This window comes from Manis javanica, chromosome 11 (assembly GCF_040802235.1).
Source record: "Manis javanica isolate MJ-LG chromosome 11, MJ_LKY, whole genome shotgun sequence".
NCBI classification, from domain to species: domain Eukaryota; kingdom Metazoa; phylum Chordata; class Mammalia; order Pholidota; family Manidae; genus Manis; species Manis javanica.
In genome coordinates this window covers 34,978,095-35,000,301 of record NC_133166.1, presented here as the reverse complement: position 1 = coordinate 35,000,301, position 22,207 = coordinate 34,978,095, and the positions used below count along the sequence as shown (strand labels likewise).

Sequence of the window (22,207 nt, the reverse complement as noted above, 5' to 3'; positions counted from 1 at the left end):
AGGCTTCCAAAAAGCACTCGCCAAAAAGAGAAAAAAAAAGGGGAAAAGCGCGCAATTTCCTCCGTCCTCAGGCGCCGGTCTCGGGCACCCGCCCACCGGTCCCATAGGGAAAAACACGCGGTAATCTTTGTCCTCAGGCAGCCGGTCCCAGGCACCCCCTCAGTGGTCCCGCCGCCCTGCCTCCCTAGGAACGGGGTCCCTGTCCCTTTAAGGTTTCCAAAAAGCACTCGCCAAAAAGAGAAAAAAAAAAAAAGGGAAAAACGCGCGATTTCCTCCGTCCTCAGGCGCCGGTCTCAGGCACCCGCCCACTGGTCCCATAGGGAAAAACGCAAGATCTTTGTCCTCAGGCGCCAGTCCCAGGCACCGCTCACCGTTCCCGCCGCCCTGCCTCCCTAGCAACGGGGTCCCTGTCCCTTTAAGGCTTCCAAAAAGCACTCGCCAAAAAAAAAAAGCAAAGAAAAACTGCTCCAGTTTCTTTCCACCCACCGGGAGCCGGGGGGAGGGGCGCTCGGATCCCGCGGGGCCGGGGCTTGTATCTTACCCCCTTCGCAAGGTGCTGGGTTCTTGCATGTGTGGATGTGGTCCGGATGTTGTCCTGTGTCCTCTGGTCTCTATTTTAGGAAGAGTTTTGTTTGTTATATTTTCATAGCTCTATGTGTTTTTGGGAGGAGATTTCCACTGCTCTACTCACGCCGCCATCTTGGCTCCGCCTCTCTCAATAGCTTTTTATAGTAAACCTCTGTATTATATTTTTCACCTTTATTATTACTATTATTTTATTATTACACTTTAAAATTTCTAATGGACAAAGCTATAAATGTGAACTAAGCTCTTTCCTTTCTCACTTCCTTCAGTAAATTTCTTGTGTACCAACTGTGAGGCATCTCTCAATTGAAGCTAGTCCACCTACCCTTATTAAAGGCTATTTAATGTGATGTTATGGATGCAACCATTCCTTCTTGAAACCTCCCTAGGAGCCAAAGTTGGCAGTAGATGGGTAATCTGGATGAGACTTACAGCACATCCCAATGGCACAACACAGAGCTCATGCCCTTGGATGGAGAGTATATCAACAGCATTCTGTTTGTGGAGGAAGGCCTCCAAGTTTCGTAAAGGCCCACTATATTTAGTGTAGTAAAGTGAAATGTGCCTAACCAGTTGATTTCTACTGGCTAGCTAGTCTTCAAAGGCCAAATGGACAAGGAGGCTGGAAACCACAACCCAGTTCCCTCCCAGACTTCAGGCCCTCTGGTGCACTTCTAAATCAAAAGCCACATAAAACTGGACCTTCTCCATCCTCACATTGTTGTTAACCTTAGTCCTGAAGCCTGAACACAGTTCTCAACCTTTCTACAACCTCCAGGTTTCTGACCTTATAATTTCATTCTCCCAGAATATCCCTTGGGGCATATCCCTTATCCTCGCTTATCCCTTGGGGCATAGCTTGGGGTCAGCAGAGGGACTTATTGCTCTTTTTTAGCACATCATCTCAAAGTACACTCCTTTCAAACGAAGAAATATTTAGAAAAGGTGGATAAAGACTGTGACTTTTAATATGATTACTCCTCCAGTTGCAGAACCTTGCTTGTTTTCCACTTATCTTTTATATCCGACCATAGGCACCATTTCTCTAACTTTGGCTTCAAACTTTGTTTTGCTCCTGAATCAGGATTCAAGCTCTCACCATACTGGGATGAAAGCTGAAAGAAGAAAGATAAACTGTACCACAGACCCCTGAAAAGCTCTGAAATTGGAAGTTCTGGGTACCTCTGAAGATGGGAGTGTGATGCGTAGGTGGAAATAAAAGACTGTTTGAAAGTCTTTTTATTTTTAATTGAAGTATAGTTGATATACGATATTTGTTGGTTTCAGGTATACAACCTAGTGATTGAACAATTATGTACATTACCACGACAAGTGCAGTTACCATCTGTCATCATATAAAATATTACAATATTATTGACTATATTCCCTGTGCTGTACTTTTATTCCCAGGATTATTTTATAATTGAAAGTTTTATGTCTTTATCTCCTTTGCCTAGTTCACATCCATGACTCTCTCCCCTATAGCAACCACCAGTCTGTTCTCTGTGTTTATGAGCCTATTTCTGTTTTGTTTGTTTATTCATATGTTTTGTCTTTTAGATTCCACATATAAGTTTCACTTAGCATGATACCCTCTAGGTCCATCCATGTGGTCACAAATGGCAAGATTTCTTTTTTTTATGGCTAGGTAATATTCCATTGTATATATGTACCATGTCTTCTTTATTCACCTATTGATGGTCACTTAGATTGCTTCCATATCTTGGCTATTGTAAACAGGGCTGTAATGAACATAGGAGTGCATACATCTTTTTGAATTGGTGATTTTATTTTCTTCAGATAAATTCCCAGAAGTGGAGTTACTGGGTTGTATGGTGTTTTTACTTGTAGTTTTTTGAGAAACCACCATACTGTTTTCCATAGTAGCGGCAGAAAGTCTTTATAACCAGTTAGACACCAAGATTTTCTTTCCATCAGCACAGCCAAGTGACTACCCTTCCACCACCCTAGAAGAAGCCAGGTGGTTTATTTCTTGAAAGGCTGGGTCAACAGCTCTGGGCTTAGTACACCAAGAACAGCTGAAGACGGGGATTAAATGGAAGTGTCTATAAGGAATGATGAATTCCCCTCACCCCCACTTTCCAGTCCCTGTCCCTGATGAGCTCCCAGAAGACTAGAAACCAGGTTTATAAACTTCCATGCAAAAGAATTTGTCTGACTGACTAATCAGCCTAAGAGAAAAGATTTTCAAATAATGACATGTGGAAGTCCTACCTCCAAAAAGAGGAATGTGACACAACTTCGAAGCCCAAATTAAGTTCTGCTCATTCACAGGGGGCATTTAAGCAGCTCATTCTTAATTATGAATAGACTGCCATTTATGAAAAGTCATTAATGTGATACACAAACAAAAAGAGTTCAGAAGGAGAAGATAATGTAGGAAATAGAAGGAAACTTGAAACATTGAAACTAAGGTTGTTGGAGTGGTGAGAGAAGATATTGCATCCATGAAATAACAGGATGCCACTTAGAGACAAAGCAAAAGAAAATGGGGATAGGAGGGAGGGGACAATCAAAGCAGAAAGAGCTTTAGAAAATAAATATATGATAGCAGAAATTTAAAAATTCAATAGAAGAGTTAGAAGACAAAATAAAGAAAATCTCCCAGAAAAAGAAAAAGACAAGAAGAAATTAGATCCATTCAAGCATTCCAACAACTAAATCAAGAGGTCTAGAAAGAGTGAGTAGAGAAAACAGAGGGGATTTCTAAAATAAGAATATAAGTGATAATTTCTCAAATTGGAAGAAATGTATTTTTAGATGGAAACCCACTGTATTGAGGTTCATTCTGCGTAGTGGATGAAAAAGGCCCTAATCTAAAGTACATCACCATGAAATCTCAGAGTGTTAGGAAGAAAAGGAGGATCTCAAAACCTTCCAAGGGGAGGAAAAAAAAAACCTTGAGTTCCATAGGAGATACTAGTGTCAAATTTCTTAATAACACTATGGAAAGCTAGAAGACAAAGAAGCAATGCCTTTAAACTTCTGAAAGAAAAATTATTTCCTACCTAGAATTCTATACAGACTATTATTCAAGTGTGCTGCTAAAATAAAGGCATTTTTTGGTACATGTTAGGTCTCAAAAAAATGTACCTTTCATGAACTTTTTCTTAGGAAGCTACTTCAGGATAACTTCAACCAAACTAAGTAAGAAAACAAAGAGGAAAATATGAGGCCTAGGAACAAGAGACGAACAAAAGAAAGATGCATAGGAAGTCCCAAAATGATGAAAAAGGGAGGCCTCAGGATGACAGCTGGCCAGCTGGCCTGGAGAGCACCCAGACCAGACGGAGCTGGGCAATGAACAGCCCCAGGGTGACAGCTAGAAGAGATGTCTGTGAGAAACCAGAGCTGATAGGCAGCTATATAATTCTATCAGAGGGCTTGGGCAGAAATCAGTGGTTGCTGTATGGAAACTAAAGCTTAAAAAAAACAGTTATTTACCTAAGGGGAAACAAAGTGATTATATAGGATACAAAGTGAACAGCAAGCAGCTCACCTGTGAAAAATACTTCCATAGGTATAATAATGTAACCACTGAAAATGGGTTTGACCAAAATTGTGATGTAATTATAATGGGAGGATGGTTCTAGGTGAAGGCTGTGTGTTATAAAGGATGGTTTAAGAAAATGAATCCTACCCTCCTTAACAGGAAATCAGGAGATAATGCCTAACTGAAAAGTCAAGGGAAAAAAATTGTAACAGAATAAGCACCAGATGAGCAAAGAGCTGTGGCTATAGTGACACAGTTGACTGTACTTATCTGTAGAGCAGAAATCAGAGGTGGAGAGGAATGGGCAAAGGGACTGCCAATTTTTTTGTTGTTGTTAAAAACCTTGAATTTAACTTTTTACACTCCGTGCTTATATATTTCAATTTTTAAAAAGACTGAAGTAAAAAAAAATGGTGAGTTAGAGAGGAAATAAGGGAGAAGAGAAAATTAGGATAGAAAAAATAAGTTGAAGTCAGAGTAATATTAGATCCGGGAAACAGCTTTGCTAAATATAGGCTGAAAATTTGGTTCTGAGCTTTTTAGCAGACAACACAAAGTGGTAAATGTAATCATTTATACCATTTCACAATGTCCAAGAGATAAAAACAAACCACTTACTCAGGAAAAATATATCTATTCCTGGTACTGAGATCTGAGATACATTTTTCCTATTTGTCCTCCTATAGAGGACACCATGTGATGTAGTGAACCACATCCTCATCAGCTTGCCTACAGCAAATGCAATATTAAGTTTCATAGAGTTGTTTTTGATAATTTTTCTCAATGTAGGTCAATGGCAAAATGCCAATATAGAGTCTAGTAAAAGCAATTCAGTGAGGAGATGAAGATCTTTTTTATTTCAGAGAGGCAGTAAGCATGATAGCTAGCATGCAGGCCTGAGTTCCAAATCTATCTCAAGAAACTTAACTACTCTGCATTCAGTGTTCTCATCTATAAAATAAATAGTATAATCTCCTAGGATTTCGTAAGATTAAATAAGTATGCACGTGAAGCACTTTAAGCAATGCTTGGCATATATAAGCACTCAAAAAATAAATAAATAAATAAGAACTCTTATTCAGAGAAATGTTTTTTCAAAGCAGGTCTTATATTAAAACTACAGTAAACAAAATGGTGTGGTATTGGTGAAGGGATAGACACATAGATCACTGGAATAACATAGCGAAATAGCCAGCTGATTTTTGACAAAGGTACAGAACAATTCAACTGAGGAAAGACAGTCTGTTTAGCAAATGGTCCTATAGCATTTGGATGTCCAAAGGCAAAGAAATGAAATTCAACCTAAACCTCATGCCTATAAAAATTACCTCAGCATGGATCATAGATTAAACGTAAATGTCAAAGCATAAAACTTCTAGATGAAGTGCTCACATTGGCAGCACATATACTAAAATTGGAACAATACAGAGAAGATTAGCATGGCCCCTGCGCAAGGATGACATGCAAATTTGTGAAGCATTTCACATTTAAAAAAAAATTTCTAGATGCAAACCAAGGAAAAAAAACTTTGGAACATAGGGCTAGGTGAATAATTCTTAGATGTGACACTCAAAGCATAATCCATAAGAGAAAATTTATAAATTGGACTTCATCAAACTTAAAAACTTTTGCTCTGCAAAAGGTCCTTTTAAGAAGATGAAAAGACAAGACATAGACAAGGAGAAAAAGTTTGAAAACCAATAAGCATTGCAGAAAGTAGTGCTAATTGAAAAACTATTAAGGACCATACAGAACTCTCAAAAATCAACAGTAAGAAAACAGACAATCCAATTAGAAAATGAGCAAACAACATGAAGAAACATTTCTGTAAAGATGTTATACAGAAGGAAATAAAAGTATGTTCAACATCATTAGCCATTAGGGAAATGCAAATTAAAACCACACTAAGTTATTACTAATATCTATGAGAATGGCTAAAATAAAACATAGTGACAAAACCAAATGCTGATGGAGAAATTGGCCCTATCATATATTGGTTGTAATGTAATGTAAAGTGATACAGCTACTCTGAAAAATAGTTTGGCAATTTCTTTAAAAACTAAACATACACTTAGCACATGACCCAACAATCATACTCCTGGGCATTTGTCCAGAGAAATGAAAATTTATGTCTACACAAAAACAAGTACAAGAATGTCTATTGTAGCCTTATTTGTAATAGCCTAAAATTGGAAACAACTCAATTATCTTTCAATAAGTGAACAGTTAAGCTTTGGTATATCCACATGGAATATTATTCAGCAATAAAAAGAAAAAAACTTGACAAATACAACTTTGTGATCTCAAAAGAATTATGCTGAGTGAAAAAAAGCCAAGCTCCTGTGCATACAGTAAAACAACAAATTTGACTGGATCTATACTGTTGGAACTCAACCAAGAATTAGGAGAAGTGCAAATTGTAGCACTCCAAAATCTTACAACTACAGACTATCTACTGTTAAAAGAACATATGGGATGTGAACAGACCCCAGGAATGGGTTGTTTTAATTTGTCTGATTTCTCTCAGACTGTTCACGTTCAGGTTGACAGTATCCACCATATCATAGATAAGTTTTCACAAATGCCTAAGGTGCCTAACTGGTTTTCTTGGTTTCACTGGAGATGGCTGGTAATTATAGGTCTGCTTTGGTTATGTAACTGTACTCTTATTATGTTAATGTGTGTGTGCAATTTAAGTAGTAGTTTAAAACCTATACATGCTGAAATTACTCTACAAGAAGATATGTCAAAGAAATAATCAATCTTCCCATGTTTTCTTCCGCCTGCTACTTCTATAGCTTTTCTTCTTCCTTCCTAATTACAACCCTTAAATAGAATTCGTGCCTCATATCGAATTTACTGAGTATCATAATACTTCCAAGTGGTAAAGATACCTCAAGACAAATGCTGGGCATAGAAGTCACAGGGCATAAATCTGCAAAGAAGTAAAAAGCTAACCTTTTCAAACAGTATTGCTTCTCTCTCACTTACCAACTTTACATCTCCCTGTATGGCCCCGGAAGATGACTGGTTAGCCAGAGACGGGTAAGATTCCTCAAGGGAGGAACAACCTAAGACAGGCACAGTTGCAGGGGGGCCATCAGGTGAGAAATTGGGGATAAACAGAGGTGAGGCTTAGAACCTCACGCTCCCCCCCTGTTTTGAGAGAAATCTTCTGCATCCGTGGATGTTTTGTGGCCCTTGTCTAGCTTGGATTAACACATAATCTACAGGCACACACCTGATCATCTACATTTGCTCTCTTACAACACTAAACTATGTTTTCTACCTTTATCTTGCATCTACCTACCACTTCAGCATTTTATTAAAAATAATAATAATAGAGAAATGTGGTATCCACATATAAATCAAGTATAAAAATCAAACTAATATTCATATTTGAACTGATTGTTTATAGTTCATAATGCATGAGCAAAACTGAAAGTTTCTGTGATGACTGCCCTTGTACTGTTCATCATGTAACTTATTCACTATGTAAGAATTTGTTCTCCATGTAAGAACTTGTTCGTTATGCTTCAGAAGATTGGAGACTGACGAAAATTAGGCTTGGGGTGGATTAATGATTGTGCATTGAGCATTGACTCCCCTATACAGAATTTTATTGTTGTTAACAACCATTTGATCAATAAATATGAGAGATGCCCTCTCAAAAAAAAAAAAAAAAGTACAGACTTCCAATTGTAAAATAAATAGGTAACTGGGATGTAATGTATAGCATAAGGAATATAGTCAAAATATTGTAACAACTTTGTATGGTGATAGTTGGTAGCTAGAATTATCATGTATATAAATGTTGAATCACTGTGTTGTACACCTCACCTGAAACTAATGTAATACTGTGTGTTGACTACCCTTCAATAAAAAATAATTATCTACAAAAAAAGAAAAAAAGCCAAGCTCAAAATGTTGCATACATGATTATATTATGTATGTATGGTATGTATGATTACATAAGTATACATGTATGTTATGTTTGTTTCATTTACATAACATTCTCAAAATGATGAAATGATAGAGATGGAGGACAGATTAGTGATTCTAGGGTTTGGGTTGGTAAGGGGAGAAGCAAAGCACTGACAATAAAGAGTTGGCATGAGGGATCTCTGTCATAAAAAAACAGTTCTCCATCTTCATTGTGATTGTGGTTATATGTGATGAAATTGCATAGAGCACACACATACACACACACACGAGTGCATGTAAAACTGGTGAATCTGAAAGTCTGTTGATTGTATCAAGGTTAATTTCCCAGATTTGATATTACCTAGGTATGTAAGGTATTACCACTAGGGGAAACTGGGTGAAGAGTACATAAGACCCCCTTGTACTATGTTTATAATTTCCTGTGAATATATATATAATTATTTCAAAAGAAACTTTTTAAAAATAGATGCTATGAAAAACATTAGGTAAATCCTATAATAAAACACATAATAAAATTATATAATATATAAAAGCATAATATTAATTTGGGGGTTAAGGTTACTTTTATTAAGCCAACTCTTCACAGATTGTATAAAATAACCCTTTAAACATCTGAAAGTTTGGTAGAAATTGTAGAAATTCATCTAAGAATAATAGTGCTTCTTTCAAAATATGGTCAAGGCAAAGAGGGGAGTGTATGTGTGGGTGGGGGCTGCTTACGCAGTGCTCAGTTTCAAGACAAGTAGCGTATTTCCAAGTGTCCTTACAGAACGGCACTTATTATAGACCAGTGTCTGGCCCTCAGCTTTTTAGCTCAAAAATCTGATTTTCTTGCAGACTGAGCATGGATTCAAATTAACTGAGTCACAAGACTAATATGCTATGCACAGCAATCTAAGCCACACTCAGATATGTACGAAAAACCAAGTTTCTTTCTGTTTTTTAAATCAACTTACTTTAAACTACAAACCTCAATCCTATATGCTAGAGGAAATTCAATCTCAATACTTCTTTGCAAAGGCATTATTGGTTCAGTTACTGCCTGGACACCCACTGCTGTAGTCTGAAAGGTACTCCCAGGAATGGTGCCTGCTGACTTCTGTAATGCTTGGGACTTGGGAGTCTTCAATGCCTAGAATGCAGCCTCCTTGTGCACTCTATGGAGCTTTTTTCCTCTGAGGTCTTATGCCTTCTCAGGTTCTGACAGCCCACCTCCCATCCTCAGAGAAACTCCTAGAGAAACCTCTTACTTCTCTAAGATCCTTTCTCTCCCAGCCTTCATGACGTCCAGCATCATCTGATTGATTAGCTTAGCTTTTCCAGAAGGGGGGAATAACCAGTAACTTAAAGCTGCCTTTACTTTTGGTGCTGCCAAAATCTGCAGGTAAAGAATTACAAAGCCTCACTACCTTCTGAGATGTGGGAGAAAATATAAGGAGAACAAAATAAAATTAATATTTTAACAAATCATTCTGCCAAAATTACATCAAACCAGAAAAGCCACTTTATCAATTTGCAATGAGCAATGAGTGTCACAGCAACAGGTCATTCCACATGGCCAGCTCCTCCTCCCCTCTTTAAAGTAGGCAATCAAGATCCTCATTGTTTCTTGGTGAAAGTGCAATCAGAACAAGGGGCATTAGAATAATTCAACATTTAATGGGGTCAGGTTGTCATAGCCTAGTGTATCAACCCATAATAAGGATACTCATGCCAGGGTGAGGGAGCTGAAAACTCTGGAAGTTCACTGGCTGTAATCCCCTGGATTCATGTTCATTTCAAGAACGTCCTTGCCAGTGTAGTTGCAATGTTCAGAGGAGTTTGGCTGGGACTCTCTCTCCCAGGGGAGCACTTGGATGAACACCACCATTTGTCCTAGAGACAATCCTTTTGCTGTGTTTCCACAACTGACTACTTCTTCCATCAAACAGGCCAGTCCTGCTGGCCTAAGATTCATGTCTCTTCAGGATTATTTTACATAGATACGTTCCAATTAACTGTATAGAGACTTTAAATGGAATTCTCAAAGAGCTATATAATTTATTTGTTCTTGGGCTAGGTAGACTTCATGTACCCACCATGTTCTGAGAATGGTAATGGTATATATAAAATTAATTATATTACAAGATCTTCCATGTGGGAGTCTAAACACCAGAAGCATCCAAAGGAATTATTTTAAACAGTTTAAAAATAATTATACATTTAAAGAAACTATATCATCGTTACCACTGAAGAATAGTTAATTGTTAATTGCAGCACATGTGATGATGGGCGAAATCTACTGGATGCAAATGAGCCAATGACACTGAAGTCTGCTTTTTAAGCGTTCAGTGCACACTGTTAAGTATTGAATGGTCTCACTGTAAAAATTCCTGGGTATTTATGTTTTGGTAGGTAACAGTATCTTTAAGGAATTATTATATGTGTGTTGGGCTAAGGTATCTAAACTTCAGACATATGAATAATCTAGTTAGGACAGGCATATTCATGACATTTCCTCCCACTCTTCTGCAGAGAAATAATGGATGTTCTAATGAAAGTTTTGTACTCTGAATTTGCAAAGTGCTTAAAAGCAACGTTTATGGTCATTCTTCACCCTTACATCTCTGCAGACATCAAGAATTATTATTCTACTTATCCTATTTTCTATTTCATAGAAAGAGAATAAGAAAATATAATTAATAATTAAAAATAGATTTCAAGGTCATTTTTCCCATAAGTTTAACAAGTTACATCACCCATGGCAGCAAGACATATCAGACAGCCTGCTCCCTCGAACTCTATTTAGTTGCCTTGTATTCTCTAAAATCCTATACTTGCCTTATTTCTCTTTTCAATCTTTTTTTCTTCTCTAATTTTCTTCAAATGGCACACGTGGGGCACTCATTACTAATGAGATCTTCCTAACCTTAATTCATTTATGTCCAATAAAGCTAGAAAAAACACCAGCCAACTAACTTCATGAATGATTTTGTAATAGCTTTATCTATCAAGATAAATGGATATGCTGTAGCATGTTAGGGCTTCTGAAGTAATTTCAGTATAATTTTAAGATTCCAAAAGCAGTATATGAGAAAATGAAGTCTTTTTAAGTTCACATCAGCTGGTTTGGGGATAAGATTTAGCATAATGTTTCTATCAAGTTGTGCTGTTTTATTTTGATTTGATTCCTTGACTATTTATGAAACACATAAATGTTTATGGAATACATGAATATATTTGCTTTGAGCTTTGCTTTCCTCCAACTCATGCATAATGACCCTTTTTTATTTATGTAAACTTATAATAATAATAAGCTAGTTGTCCATTGAGATGAAGAGATGCAGTCATAATCCCAGAGGGCAGTCATGTGGTCTCCATTGCCCTCAGCATGATTACAAGTAATGACTGTGCTCAGAACCTTGCTCAGATAACCATTTTGCTCAAGACACACTCTTATTATATACAGAACATCAGATATTTGGGGAAGATGAGGCTTAGAATAGTTAACATGTTTTGTTTTGCTAACACATAAAAAGACCCAGTTCCATATTACTACCTACTGACTCCACCCTATTGCCATTGGCGTATCAGGACAGAATCTCTTCCTGGCTCTGGGGCTCTGGCCAGAGCTCTGCCATTGTGCACAAACTGTGACACTCACATGGCCAGGAGGTTCCAAGGGCTCAGGGAGAGCTGTCTATTGTGTTGTATGAGGTGGCAGGAATATCTCTTTAGGTTTGGTTTTCACTGCAGGAAATGATAAATCAGATTACTGTATGTAATGGGACTCACTCAAAGAGGCCAGAGTGAGATTTAGAAGCCCTTCAGCCTGTTTATCAAGATGCTTACAGTTCCCATTTCATTGCAGATGAAACAATAATAAATATGGAGCAAAGGAAGTTAATCCCCATCCAGAGGATTTTATTAAACAGCAAAAGTTGTACAGATTCCAGACAATGAGTTTCTTACTAAAATTCACAGCAACCCAAAGGCACATATCATCAAAAGCCATAAACAGACACTGTAATGTATCTTTTTCACGAGTCTAACTGAAAAACAGCAATCATAAAGATCAAGGGTTTTTTTTTTTAATCAGTATTTTTCCTTCAGCAACATAGCCAATCCAGGACTGATAAGAGACCTATCATATAACGTTATCCACAGAAGGCTGTCAAGGCTTTTTTCTATACCAAAATTTAATTTAACATTTTACAGCAAATATCTTCTGAAATCATTTTAATTGATTTTTTTAACCAGTATAGGCTGGGGGTGAGGGAAAGTAGGTCAGAATAAAGTTATTACACAGTCTTGTACTTAGTATTTAAAAACTTGGTTTACATTTGGGGATTTTAAATTTACATATGGTTTATAATGTGAAGTTATTTATATTTTTGTTACAAATGTTACATATGCCTACTGTATGATATTTGACTCTATGTGATAGGTATACCTCCTGGTGTGCTGGTAAGTCAGCCCTTCAAATACAGTCCTGATTTATTGCCTTTGCCAACGGTCAATTTTTCACTACGGCCAATTTCAAGCTACCAATATGATGCCACTGAATGTACAGTTGGGAAGAGAAATGAACGTTGGGCTCTTGTGAGCCAGTACCCACAAGCTCCAGCACAGCACTGTATCTACACATATGTGTGTGTTTGCACGTAAAGATACATATGTATATAAAGATACGCACACACATACACAAAGACCTCTGGGTGTATGGGTATATGTACCACACACACACACACACACACACACCTCTGTGTGTATGGGTATGTATACCACACAAACACATACACATGCACACACACACACACACAAGGGGCTATGTTGTAGAGAGGAAGACTCAAGCCAGTGCTTACTCTACCAATCCCACCTCTACTAATTATTATAAGATCTTGAGCAAATCACATTACTTTTCTCTGACTCGGTTTCCCCTTTTGTACAATGAGCATAATAATATTATCACTTAGTAGGTGTGTTGGGAAGATTAAATAAATTAATATATGTAATGTGCTAACAACGGTAACACATGTGCTCTATAAGCATTAGCTATTATTCCTGTTGTTACTATTATCTCTATGTAACTCTGTGTGTGTGTGTGTGTGTGTGTGTGTGTGTGTGTGTGTGTGTGTGTGTGTGTTATGTGTGTGTAGTAATTTGTCAGGAGCTTGCGCACCAGAAGCAGCTGATGCTCCACCTCCGTCCCCTCTTGTACTTCCCAACCTCTGCCCTGTATCTCTCCTTCTCCCATTTTCAGGTTCAGGTTAGCCTTGTAGCGATTAAGTTCTGTCTGTCAGAATGAGCAAATCTTTAGACTTAGGATCTGTCTGTTATGAAGTCTCACATGCTGTCTTGCCTGTTTGTCCCTCTCCATGGAGAGCTTCTGTTAATGTTGCCCTGGGTGTTTGGCTACCTACTGTAGTTCCCAGTTAATGAGCTCATCAGGTTGCCTCTCTTCTGACTGGTGTCTTGCCCTGATCCTTGCTCTGTGTGTGCTTGGATCTCTGGACCTCATCTGCTGGGTTCTGACCTCATGACCTTGCTTTGGTTTGGAATCCTGACTGATGATCTTGTTCTGGACCTTCTCCGGTTCCTATCATTTTTCATTCACTCCTTATTCTCTTGATCAGGAATCTCTTACTATTGATGACTATTCAACCTGGGTTTTCCAGATAGTGTCAATTTTTTAATATTCTGTCCTTTTGACACCAGTGTTTGGTATACAAAGTATACTGCCTGGAGAAATTTTTATGACAGAAAGAACTGAAAAACCCTACAGTCAAAACACATCCTTTTTTTTACTTAAACTCAGAAAACATGATCATGCTTTGTCTAACCTTTTAAATTCCATTACTGAAGTGACCACCCATCTTAATGTCAACCCCAAATCATGGTCCAGGTTCTACTATGCTATCAGTACCATATTACATGGTGGAGGTGATTTGGAAAGAAGGTACAGTTTGTAGGAGGACCTAAAAACCTTCTTGTCCAATTTCAAATAATGGCAGGAACGTCACACATTCTATTCTCCTTTCTAAAAACTATTTACTCTATTTGTGTGTGCATATTGTAATCATCCACTATTTGTTGTCATTTGAATGGAGGCAAACAATTTGATTGTCATTTCTTACATTGCACCTTAGTCACATGTGTATAAGCAGCTGTCTCTAAAGATGGCATGCCTTGGTAAGCTCCCCTTTAAATCAAAAAGTGATTTAAATTTCTGCAAAATCTAAAATCAGTGGCTTGAGTTCAGTTACCCCACTTTGTTTCCAACTGATTGCATCTCAGCTGGGCAGCTTCTCTGCCTTGCCAGGCATTCAATGGCAAATTCCTGAAAATATTTCCTTTGAGAAAACTTCAAAATTCACAGTTACACTTAGAGCTCTAAGTAACAATCATTTCTCTAAATCAAAGTCTTCTATTGAAAGGGATGGGCACACAGCATCATTTGGTGGTGATGGTGTATATATGGGTTGTATGGTTGATGGTGGTTGTGGGGATGGGACAGGGATGGAGTAGAAGGGGACGGTAATAGTCAAAATCCTTTCTTCTTTAGAACCTCCCCACACAAGCAATACATGGGTCCTCCTCTTCTAAGACCTGGCTTGCTCCCAGCAGTCTAAATAAAACTCATTCTTTTCTACCTAATCCCCTTTATTCAAAGAGAAAAAAGAGTAGTATTAGATAGAGAACTGGACTGAGTTAGGAGGCATGGATTTTAAGCCAGCTTTCTCACAAACTCTTTTGATGGACCCCCCAGGGGGTCTACAGACATAATTCAAGGTTGCCTGTGAATTTGGAAGGGAAAAAACTACATCATTATTTTCACTGATCTCTAATTGAAATTCAGCATTCCCTTCAGGATCTACCCCTGCTCTGTCCTGTCACCTTCTCCAATATGCAGACTTAAATTGGCCAAGTAGTCCTTCAATCATTAATGTAAACAAGAAACCACAGAGTATTAGCACTACTTATGACTTTTCACACTAGAAATCAGACACATTCTTACTGCTTTTATATTTGTGGCTGACATCTCAAAATGCCATATCCACTCATGACTACTTCAAAATTATGGTAGTTAATAGACTTGCTGCTACATCTCATAATTTAACATGTTAATAAAGGAGCACATGCTCTACAGTATCATATATTTGGTTTTCAGTACTCTGATAATTGAATTTTCATAGAATTGGTTTCCTTTGGATTCTTATGTATTTCATTTTTAAAAAAACACCTTTATTGAACACGATTAAAGATGGTGGCATGAGAGAGACAGAGGCTTCCTCCTAAAAATGGATACAATTAGAAAATTTAATTGGCGCAACTAATCCTGAGAGAGCAACAGGAAAGAGGATGGCATCAGACTGCATACACCTGGAGAAAAGAGCAGACCTCAGTGAATGGGGTAACGTACCAGAGCTGTGGCTCTGCAGGACGGAGCCCCTCCCCCACCCCAGCTCACCGACAGAAGGAAGAGAAACAGAGCAGGGAGGGAGTAGAAGGCTTGGGACTGCTGAATACCTAGCTCCGGAGATCTTCTCTCGGAGCACAAACCTACCTTTCATAGTGCCTTCATGAGACTCCCATGACTACTGGGTGGGAAAGTTAAAACAGCCAGAGTTCCTGGGGAAACCAGGATTCCGGCTGGTTGTGGAAAGCAGGGATCCATATCTGGCTGCTCTGGGACAAAAATTTATACCTGTGTGACCGGCCCACTAGCTCAGGCAGTAGAGACAGGCACAGCAGCCAGGAGGAGGGGAACAGCTCTTTCCTACCCCCAGGCACCAGTACCACTCCCCTGCAACCCCTGACATTGCTTCAGGGGCTCAGCAGCTCCAGAATAGACACTAGACTTCTATTGTCTAGACACTAGACTAGATAATAGCTTCTGGACATTACAGGGCTCCACATACAAACATGAAACGCCAAAGAAACCCTGTCCAGAGTAAAACTGTTAATACAACTCCCAAGAAAGATTTAAATGATATGGATCTCGTGACTCTTCCTGAAAGGGAGTTCAAAATAAAAATCATCAACATCCTAATGGAGGTACGGAAAGACATCCAAGAACTCAGGAATGAATTCAGGTCAGAGATCCAATCATTAAAGAACACGATGGAGGGTATTAAAAGCAGGTTGGATACGGTGGAGAAGACAATAAATGAAATAGAAACTAGAGAAGAGGAATACAAAGAAGCTGAGGCACAGACAGAAAAAAGGATCTCTAAAAATGAAAGAATATTGAGAGAACTGTGTGACCAATCCAAGCGGAACAATATTCGCATTATAGGGATACCAGAAGAAGAAGAGAGAGAGAAAGGGATAGAAAGTGTCTTTGAGGAGGTAGTTGCTGAAAACTTCCCCAATCTAGAGAAGGAGATAGTCTCTCAGGCCATGGAAATCCACAGATCCCCCTACACAAGGGACCCAAGGAAGAAAACACCAAGACACATAGTAATTAAAATGGGAAAGATCAAGGATAAGGACAGACTGTTAAATGCAGCCAGAGGCAGAAATAAGATCACATACAAAGGAAAGCCCATCAGACTAACATCAGACTTCTCAGCAGAAACCTTACAGTGCAGAAGGGAGTGGCATGATGTATTAAATGCCATGAAGCAGAAGGGCCTGGAACCAAGATTACTTTATCCAGCAAGATTATCATTTAAATTTGAAGGAGGGATTAAACAATTTCCAGATAAGCAAAAGCTGAGAGAGCTTACCTCTGACAAACCATCTCTGCAGTCTATTTTGGAGGGACTGCTATAGATGGAAGTGTTCCTAGGGTTGGAGAGCTGTCACCAGAGGTAGTAAAATCACGGTAGGGAGAGGGGAGCAGCTGATTGTGAGGAAAATGCAAAATTAAATTGACTATCTCCAAAGTCAATCAAGGGATAGACAAAAAGTACAGAATTTGATACCTAATATATAAAGAATGAAGGAGGAAGAAAAAGGAGGAGAAATAGAAAAGAATCTTTAGATTGTGTTTGCAACAGCATACTAAATGAGTTAAGTTAGACTCTTAGATAGTAAGGAAAGTAACCTGAAACCTTTGGTAACCACGAATCTAAAACCTGAAATGGCAATAAGTACATACCTATCAATAATCACCCTAAATGTAAATGGAATGAATGCACCAATCAAAAGACAAAGAGTCACTGAATGGATAAAAAAACAAGACCCATCTATATGCTGCTTACAAGAGACTCAGCTCAAACCCAAAGACATGCACAGACTAAAAGTCAAGGGATGGAAAAAGATATTTCATGCAAACAATAGGGAGAAAAAAGCAGGAGTTGCAGTACTAGTAACAGACAAAATAGACTTCAAAACAAAGAAAATAACAAGTGGTAAAGAAGGATATTACATAATGATAAAGGGCTCAGTCCAACAAGAGGATATAACCATTATAAATATATATGCACCCAACACAGGAGCACCAGCATATATGAAACGAATACTAACAGAACTAAAGGAGGAAATAGACTGCAATGCATTCATTTTAGGAGACTTCAACACACCATTCACTCCAAAGGACAGATACACCAGACAGAAAAGAAGTGAGGACACAGAGGCACTGAACAACACAATAAAACAGATGGACCTAATAGACATCTGTAGACCTCTACACCCAAAAGCAACAGGATACACATTCTTCTCAAGGGCACATGGAACATTCTCCAGAATAGACCACATACTAGGCCACAAAAAGAGCCTCAGTAAATTCAAAAAGATTGAAATCCTACCAACCAACTTTTCAGACCACAAAGGTAGAAAACTAGAAATAAATTGTACCAAGAAAGCAAAAAGGCTCACAAACACATGGAGGCTTAACAACACACTTCTAAATAGTCAATGGATCAATGACCAAATTAAAATGGAGATCCAGCAATATATGGAAACAAATGACAACAACAACACAAAGCCCCAACTTCTGTGGGACGCAGCGAAAGCAGTCTTAAGAGGAAAGTATACAGCAATCCAAGCATATTTAAAGAAGGAAGAACAAACCCAAATGAATAGTCTAATGTCACAATTATCAAAATTGGTAAAAGAAGAACATATGAGGCCTAAAGTCAGCAGGAGGGACACAATAAAGATCAGAGAAGAAATAAATAAAATTGAGAAGAATAAAACAATAGAAAAAAATCAATGAAACCAAGAGCTGGTTGTTTGAGAAATATAAATAAAATAGATAAGCCTCTAGCCAGACTTATTAAGAGAAAAAGAGAATCAACACACATCAACAGAATCAGAAATGAGAAAGGAAACATCACGACGGGCCCAACCGAAATACAAAGAATTATTAGAGACTACTATGAAAACCTATATGCTAAGAAGCTGGAAAACCTAGAAGAAATGGACAACTTCCTAGAAAAATACAACCTTCCAAAACTGACCAAGGAAGAAACACAAAATCTAAACAAACCAATTACCAGCAAAGAAATTGAAGCAGTTATCAAAAAACTACCCAAGAAAAAAACACCTGGGCCAGATGGATTTACCTTGGAATTTTATCAGACATACAGACAAGATATAATACCCATTCTCCTTAGAGTTTTCCAAAAAGTAGAAGAGGAGGATATACTCCCAAACTCATTCTATGAAGCCAACATCACCCTAATACCAAAACCAGGCGAAGACCCCACCAAAAAAGAAAATTACAGACCAATATCCCTCTTGAAAGTAGATGCAAAAATACTCAATAAAATATTAGCAAACCAAATTCAAAAATACATCAAAAGGATCATACATGACCAAGTAGGATTCATCCCAGGGATGCAAGGATGGTACAACATTTGAAAATCCATCAACATCATCCACCACATAAACAAAAAGAAAGAAAAAACCACATGATCATCCCATAGATGCTGAAAAAGCAATTGACAAAATTCAACATCCATTCATGATAAAAACTCTCAGAAAAATGGGTATAGAGGGCAAGTACCTCAACATAATACAGGCCATATACAATAAACCCACAGCCAACATCATACTGAACAGCGAGAAGCTGAAAGCTTTTCCTCTGAGATCGGGAACAAGACAGGGATGTCCACTCTCCCCACTGTTATTTAACATAGTACTGGAGGTCCTAGCCACAGCAATTAGACAAAACAAAGAAATACAAGGAATCCAGATTGGTAAAGAAGAAGTTAAACTGTCACTATTTGCAGATGACATGATATTGTACATAAAAAACCTTAAGACTCCACTCCAAAACTATTAGAACTGATATCGGAACTCAGCAAAGTTGCAGGATACAAAATTAACACACAGAAATCTGTGGCTTTCCTATACACTAACAATGAACCAATAGAAAGAGAAATCAGGAAAATAATTCTATTCACAAATGCATCAAAAAGAATAAAATACCTAGGAATAAACCTAACCAAAGAAGTGAAAGACCTATACCCTAAAAACTATAAGACACTCTTAAGAGAAATTAAAGAGGACACTAACAAATGGAAACTCACCCCATGATCTTGGCTAGGAAGAATTAATATTGTCAAAATGGCCATCCTGCCCAAAGCAATATACAGATTTGATGCAATCCCTATCAAATTACCAACAACATTCTTCAACGAACTGGAACAAATAGTTCAAAAATTCATATGGAAACACCAAAGACTCTGAATAGCCAAAGCAATCCTGAGAAAGAAGAATAAAGTTGGGGGGATCTCACTCCCCAACTTCAAGCTCTACTACAAAGCCATAGTAATCAAGACAATTTGGTACTGGCACAAGAACAGAGCCACAGACCAGTGGAACATATTAGAGACTCCAGACATTAACCCAAATATATATGGTCAATTAATATTCAATAAAGGAGCCATGGACATAATGGGGAAATGACAGTCTCTTCAACAGATGGTGCTGGCAAAACTGGACAGCTACATGTAAGAGAATGAAACTGGATCACTGTCTAACCCCATACACAAAAGTACATTCGAAATGGATCAAAGACCTGAATGTAAGTCATGAAACCATAAAACTCTTAGAAAAGCATAGGCAAAAATTTCTTGGACATAAACATGAGTGACTTCTTCATGAATATATCTCCCCAGGCAAGGAAAACAAAAGCAAAAATGAACAAGTGGGACCATATCAAGCTGAAAAGCTTCTGTACAGCAAAGGACACCATCAATAGAACAAAAAGGTACCCTACAGTATGGGAGAATATATTCATAAATGTCAGATGCGATAAAGGCTTGACATCCAAAATATATAATGAGCTCACACACCTCAACAAACAAAAAGCAAATACTCCAATTAAAAAATGGGCAGAGGAGCTGAACAGTTCTCCTAAGAAGAAGTTCAGATGGCCAACAGACACATGAAAAGATGCTCCACATCACTAGTCATCAGAGAAATGCAAATTAAAACCACAATGAGATATCACCTCACACCAGTAAGGATGGCTACCATCCAAAAGACAAAAAACAACAAATGTTGGCAAGGTTGTGGAGAAAGGGGAACCCTCCTACACTGCTGGTGGGCATGTAAATTAGTTCAACCATTGTGGAAAGCAATACGGAGGTTCCTCAAAATGCTCAAAATAGACTTACCATTTGACCCAGGAATTCCACTTCTAGGAATTTACCCTAAGGATGCAGCACTCCAGTTTGAAAAAGACAGATGCACCCCTATGTTTATTGCAGCACTATTTACAATAGCCAAGAAATGGAAGCAACCTAAGTGTCCATCAGTAGATGAATGGATAAAGAAGACATGGTACATATACACAATGGAGTATTATTCAGCCATAAGAAGAAAACAAATCCTACCATTTGCAACAACATGGATGGAGCTAGAGGGTATTATGCTCAGTGAAATAAGCCAAGCGGAGAAAGACAAATACCAAATGATTTTACTCATCTGTGGAGTATAAGAACAAAAGAAACACTGAAGGAACAAAACAGAAGCAGAATCACAGAACCCAAGAATGGACTAACAGTTACCAAAGGGAAAGAGACTGGGGAGAATGGGTGGGTAGGGAGGAATAAGTGGGGGGAAGAAAGGGGGTATTACGATTAGCATGTATAATGTGGGGGGTGGGGGAAAGGGGAGGGCTTTGCAACACAGAGAAGACAAGTAGTGATTCTACAACATCTTACTATGCTGATGGACAGTGACTGTAATGGGGTTTGTGGGGGGGACTTGGGGTAGGGGAGAGCCTAGTAAACATAATGTTCTTCATGTAATTGTAGATTAATGATAACAAAATAAAATTTAAAAAAACACCTTTATTGAGATGTAATTCATATAACATAAAATTCACCCATTTAAAGTGTACAATTCAATGTCTTTAATATATTCAGAGAAATATGCAACCATCATGGCGATCTTAATTAAAAATATTTTCATCAGCACCAAAAGAAACCTGTACTCATTAGCAGTCATTTCTCATTCTCCTCCCTTCCATCCTACAGCCCTAGAAAACCACTAATCTACTTTCCACCTTTATGTTGCTTATTCTGGACCTTTCCTATAAATGGAATCATACAAAATGTAGTCTTTTGTGTCTGACTTCTTTCACAGGATGACCTGTTTTTAAGGTTCATCCAAGTTATACCATGTATTAGGACTTAATTTCTTTGTATTGCAAAATAATATTACATTGCATGGATATATATTTTATTTATTCATATTAATGGATCAATATTCATACTGATATTCATATTGTTTGATGATTGACTTGTGTAGGTTATTTGTGTTTTTCCACTATTATGAATAATGTTGCCATGAACATTCATGTACAAATGTTTGTCTGGATATATGTTTTAATTTATAATGGGTTCACAGCTAGGAGTGGAATTGCTGGGCCATCTACTAACTCCATTTTTAACCTTTTGAAGAGTTGCCAGACTGTTTCCCAAAGTGGTTGCACCATTTCTTATTACCACCAGCAATGTTTGAGGGTTCCCATATCTCAATATCCTCTCCAACTCTTGTTCTTATGTGTCTTTTCAATTATAAGTCATCCTAGTGGGTATGAAGTGGTATCTCACTGTGGTGTCGATTTGCTTTTCCCTAATGGATAGTGATACTGAACATTTTTTCATCTGGTATGGGCGATTTGTATATCTTCTTTGGAGAAATGTTGATTCAAATTCTTTGCCCATTATTTAATTGGGTTGACTGTCTTTAATTATTGAGCTTTAAGACTTTTTTATA

At 37.9% G+C, this 22,207-nt stretch overlaps 1 long non-coding RNA gene and 1 other non-coding gene across 4 annotated transcripts in view; one reads left to right on the top strand and one right to left on the bottom strand.

Annotated features, from left to right (window-relative positions):
• LOC118974012 (uncharacterized) overlaps positions 1-22,207 on the bottom strand; it is a 111,826-nt gene that overhangs the window by 65,432 nt on the left and 24,187 nt on the right. Inside the window, exon 3 of one of the 3 annotated variants that reach the window (XR_012122617.1) lies at positions 542-611. The exons of the other annotated variants lie outside the window; for them this stretch is intronic. This is a non-coding gene — a long non-coding RNA (uncharacterized lncRNA). The remainder of the gene's footprint in view (positions 1-541; positions 612-22,207) is intronic. 3 annotated transcript variants of the gene reach the window in all.
• LOC118974077 (U6 spliceosomal RNA) lies at positions 5,484-5,590 on the top strand. The gene has a single exon (XR_005063658.2). It is a non-coding gene; the product is annotated as a U6 spliceosomal RNA (small nuclear RNA).